Genomic DNA, 5,771 nt, shown 5'->3' with positions numbered 1-5,771 from the left:
ACGCGAACCAAATCGGAAACCCTGAACAACGACTAACCAACGACGACGAACTCGAGCGGAATTCAAACTCAATCGGAAACTTGAGACTTGCCAGAAAAAAAATATTGAAGGAGCTCTTGGTTGATGGGTTCCTATGGTGATTATGGAGGTGTTGAAGCTCGACGACTCGCCGGCCAGCTTGCCGGAGATGGCAGCGGCGGCGGATGGAATCGCTGGTTTGAGGTGTTTGGTCGTTGATGAAGAGGATCGATGGGGAAGGGTGTTTAGGTGTAAAGGCTGCTGGCTACTGTGGAGAACTCGGACAAGGCTGGCCTAAGGTCCCTTGTTCATGGCTGCTCTAAGTCTTCTCCAAGTGAAAGAGACGATGGAATTTTGGGTAGTCGTTTATGGCAGAACTGGGAACGCCAGTTGCCGCTGACTTTGTTTTAGAGGGAGAGCTCGTTGGTGAGGTCTCAAGCCGCTAAAATGGTGAAGAAGCAGGGGTCGTTTGGGGTGGGGTTCTTTTGTATCGGCGCAACCTCCTTTGCTAGGTTTCAGGCGTCATTTTTTTTTGTATGTGTATATGGTGTGTTTGTGGTGTAGGTAGTATTATATAGGGTAGGGATTATGTTAGGGGTATGGGCCTAGGAACTATGGGCTAGGGATTTTGGGCCAAAGACTAAAAAATGGACTATAAGATTTATAAAAACGGGATAAACCAACCTAAAACTAATTCTTTCTTCTAAAATTATGCACAATTATAATATAAAAATTTAAGACTAATTTTATTTAATTGAACTAAACTATAAAACATAAAATTACTTTTTTTTTTGTGTTTTCAAGATTATAAAAATAAAGATAGGGTACTATTTTGGTAATTTTTTTTTTTAAGATTAAAAATGACTATAAAATATTAATAAACCTGTTTTTGTTGTAATTTTTTAATTTCTTGTAATAAAATAAAGTAAAATAATAAAAATTAGTTGAAATGGCGATATTAGGCCTAAACTAAATATTTACATGCTAAAATGGGTAAAATTTCGGGGAGGGTCAAAAATCACATGTCAACACCTGTCCTAGACGGACCCAACCCCTATGTTGAGTCCCCTAAGTCAAATGCACATGATGCAAACAAACGTTCCTAATAGGGATCCGGCATGAGGTTTTGTTCTTCTAGGTTTAAACTCTAGGTTTATTGGTCTAGACCTGGCTTACCCGAGCGGACAACTCGGGCCGAGGGGGAGGCAGTGTACCGGGGATACAGAAGCTCCGCCGGCTTAGCCACTTATCCAAACCTCGTTCTAAATGGGAAAAGACTCTAAACAGAAGAGAAGCTACACGAAGTGCACCCTTCTCCATGATGTAGAAGACTCAGAGAGAGGAAGGGATTCGTAACAGTTTATATACAATTCAACAAATATCAAAGCGGTAAAACATTTAGCACATATAGCATGGAACATGTAAGAAAATCAGATAAAGCCAAATATAACAATTTAATCTAAGCTCGAATTCTTGAACCCTGAACCGCAGTTCTGGGTTCTGTTCCCAGCAGAGTCGCCAGAGCTGTCACACCTCCTTTTTCGCTACTACACCCCGTAAAGGGTATAATAAAAGGAGTTTTTCCAATTAAAGGACAATCGAAACGGGATTCATTTATTAAGAGGTTCAGAGTCGCCACTTGGGAGATTTGTGGTGTCCCAAGTCACCGGTTTGAATCCCGAATCGAGGAAAGGGTTTGACTCTGTTTAACAGTCGCGAACCAGAAATCCGGGTGAGGAATTCTGTTAACCCGGGAGAAGGGATTAGGCACTCCCGAGTTCCGTGGTTCTAGCACGGTCGCTCAACTGCTATATTTGGCTAAAATTTGATTTTAATACATGTTATCCTATTGTGCAATTTTAAAAATTACTTACCGCTTTTAGTTAAATTTTTTTAAGAAAGTGAACGTCGTTTAAAAATATGTTTTTGGATCACGTCACATGAAATGCACCCGGATCCTCGACATATTTTTATTCAACGTTTTGGGATTTGGATTTGGGTTGCATGAAATGCACACCCTTATTTAGGAAAGTAAAATTATTAAAAGCGCGCCTAAAGCGACTAGCGTGTTATTATCTTTGCGGGAGGCCGTGAAAATTCGCTAAACGGCACGTCCCGAATTCTAAGTATTTTAATATAAGCATTTAAGAGGGCTACGCAATTTATGGGTTTCATTTGGCGTAGAACACCTCGTTTTATTTTTAAAGGGCCAACTTAAAGCAAACTACGATTTTCTATTAAGTATTGTCTCTAAAAATGCCTTAGTTAATTGGTATTGTTAATTGCTATTATTAAAAGTAATCAAAGAAGTCGGGCCTCAAGTTCAAGTCCACACTTGAACAAGAGAAAACACCTCTTAATTCAAGTGTGCTACTTAACTCAAAGGCCCAAAACCTATGATTCAGTTTTTAAGTCATCCAAACCCAACAACTCAAGTAAGTAGAAAAATGAAGTTTCAGCAAGTTATTCGAAGCAACCCAATGGGAAAGGAATGACATTTCAGTTTTTCAAAACAAGCCCGGATTTTATTTTGCAAAAGACTGGACGGCCTGGGCCTGTGATAAGCCCAAGGACCCGATGCCAACTTAATATCAGGCCTGCTTAATCACTTCTTCAAACAAAATCTACTAAGCTATCAAACTATAGACTATTGTCATGATTCGATTTGATGTGCATGAAGCACTGGATTAGTATCAACTAGAATTAAACAATTATTCACGTGAAGTTATTGAGCTATGAATTAACACAAACAATTATAGGAAGCCATGGTTAACTAAAGTGATTATCAGCTATATGATGAAATCAGTTCAACTAATCGAATTTAATCCTGTTAATACTCATGATACTCCTGTTAATACCCATGAAACTATCCTTGATGTTCTAAATCTCAAAGCTAACAGCAATTTAATTATCCTGAGCTTCACTTTTAACATGTGCATAATGAACAAACTAAACTATCAATTATGTTGGAGTACAAGAGATACGGATCTGTGCAAATATACATGACTTGACCTCACATTTAATATAATAACCAACCAAACCAACTACAGCAAGTTTGAAAAATTGCATACAGTCCAGTTTTATACAAACAAAGGATATTCAAATTGTCTGATACTCAACTTAACATGCATACAAGTAAATTGACATGTACATAACATGAGCAATATGTCTTCAATAATCCAAAACACTCGCTGTTTCTGTTACTCACATATCAGTTGAAGCCAAACATACCTGGAAGTAAAACAAAATAAAGAAGGAGGTAGGATCAACAGTAATAGCAAACAAACAGCAACTAAGTCAACAGCAACACAGCTCACACACAGCCAAAACCCAGGGAGAGAGAAGCAGGATGCAATTTGATTCCAAACTTTGATTTCAAATCCACATTCAATTCATTCTTACACCCTTGAATGCTCAGAAATTGTTTCGAATGTGAAGAACTCAGAAAAATATGATAAGAACAGTATTTTTATGGGATTTTCTGCTATTTTTGCTTTTGAATTTGAAATTCAAATTTTCAGAGACTCAAAACTGGTAGGAACTTTTGGGGGAATTTTCAGAGATGCCAAACTTTTTTTTTGGGAATTTTTCAGATCTGTCCCCCAAAACTCCTGAACAAGGGCAGGGGGGGTGCCTTTTATAGGCAGAAAATCAAAGGGAAGCTTCTAGATTGCACTAACCCTTTTCCCCCTCTTTTTATTTTCAGTTTTCATACATTAATCCCTAAATTTTTGGCTTGTTTCCCAAGTTACTGCATTAAGAATGCTGAAACTTACACTAAGACCCTCTTCTAGAAGGATCTAGAGTATTCTAGCTTCGTCTACCACATTTCCTCTATTTAGGAATACCTAAATTACCCTTCATTCAATCCAAAACTACTGAACTAGCCTAGCTAAAACCCCAGCCCCTTTTATCCTAGTTAAAGACTATCAGCTATAACCAAATCAATTTAAACTAAACCTAACAACTAATTAAAACTAAGCACTAAACTAAAGAAGTACTAATAACAATTACTGATTAACATAAACTAAACTAAACTAAACTAATTAAAACCGGCTAATAACAACAATAAGGGGGGACTGAAAACAGATTAAGATTAAACAAAGCACAAACAAGATCGATTAAAGACTTATCAAAACAGATTAACAAAGAATTAAACTAATAATCAAGCCAAAACCAGAAATCAGAACAAATTAGAATCTAAACGGAACAAACAAACAATCAGAACCAAGCACAAAATCAGAACACAAAAATCAGAACAGAAGTGACCAAAATCAAAACGAAAATTAACCTAGAAATTAAAAACTACGAGAACAAAATCAATTCTAATAGGAAATGTAATTCAACGAGTAGGAACTCACTGCTTGACTTGAACATTTCTACTGCCTCTTCGATTCAACATTCGGGCGTCTTGGGCGAGATTCGAAGATCACTGCCGATGAATTAGGAACGAGGGAAGTGTGGAGGTCACGTGGTGTGAATTTGGTGAGGTTTGGGGAACTTAGGGTTTGGACCGTCACTTTTGATTGCAAATTCGACGAGTTCTGGACGGATTTGAGGTAAAGGGTTTGGATATTTGAGATGTGGGGGCGGATGAGATACTAGGGTGTTTATATGGTGGGATTTGGACACGGGCGCCGTCGTGCACGGTGGTGGCGGTGCCTAGGGTTTCACCTATTTGAGGAGTTTGATTGGGATTCGAGGGCAAAGGCTTGGGGGATTGGGAAGAGGGGAGGAAGGCGATTCTACAGTGTTAGTTTGGGCGTCATTGGACGCCGGCTGCCGCCGTGAGGCGATTTCCGGCGGCGGCATAAGGCGGAGCCGGCGGGGACAGTGGGTACGAGGAGGAGAACGTTGGTCTCTAGGGTTGTAAAGAGTTTATTACATTTTTATGTAATTTCCTTGAACGGATCTGGACCGTTGGATGATAGACAATGAATGGCCTGGATTTACCTGGGCCAAAACGATGTTGTTTTATCATTTACAAGGGCAGGCCGGGTTAGTTTTGTGGATTGGGCTGATTGGGGAAGGATTTGGAAGGTTTTTTGACTTGGGCTTTTGGGAATTTTGGCCTGGGTTGCACGAAATTGGCCCAAACATTTGCCAACCCTTGCTTTTTATTTCATCTTCTTTTATTTGTTTTCTTCTTTACTTTTTGTATTTTATTTATTTATTTATTTATTTTGAATTTTCTGATTTTATTAAATGTAAGATTAAAAATAAAGGACCCAAATTGACTCTAAAATTATGCTAATTAAAATTCTAAAATTAACTAATTTCTAAATTAAAAAGCAAACTTAAGACGAATTCTAAAAATTAAAAGTAGAAATGCAAAGAGCCATTTTTGTTATTTTCCTTATTTTGTAATATTAAATGTGTACTATTTTGTATGTTTGGAATTATATCAATTAAAATGCACACAAAAATGCAAACAAGATACAAAATTATGCGATTAACTCCTAAAATTCAAATAATAAAAGAAAAATCCTAATCCTAAGGAATTTTATAGGAGTAATTTAAGCGTGGCAAAAATCACGTGCTCACAACCACCACCTACATATCAACCATCATCTCCCAGATATTCCCAACCAGCCACTGTCTATCATACCTATAACTACCAACCACCTCATTTTCAGTCGCCTCCAACTCGCCAAAATTATCCAAGACCAAGACCCAATTTCGACCGCAAGCCACTCAGATAATACACCGCCATCACTGAACCCATTGACCAGCTGTATGAAAGGTTGAAAACC

Source organism: Nicotiana attenuata, unplaced genomic scaffold, assembly GCF_001879085.1.
Source record: "Nicotiana attenuata strain UT unplaced genomic scaffold, NIATTr2, whole genome shotgun sequence".
NCBI lineage: Eukaryota > Viridiplantae > Streptophyta > Magnoliopsida > Solanales > Solanaceae > Nicotiana > Nicotiana attenuata.
This window is presented reverse-complemented; position numbering follows the sequence as displayed.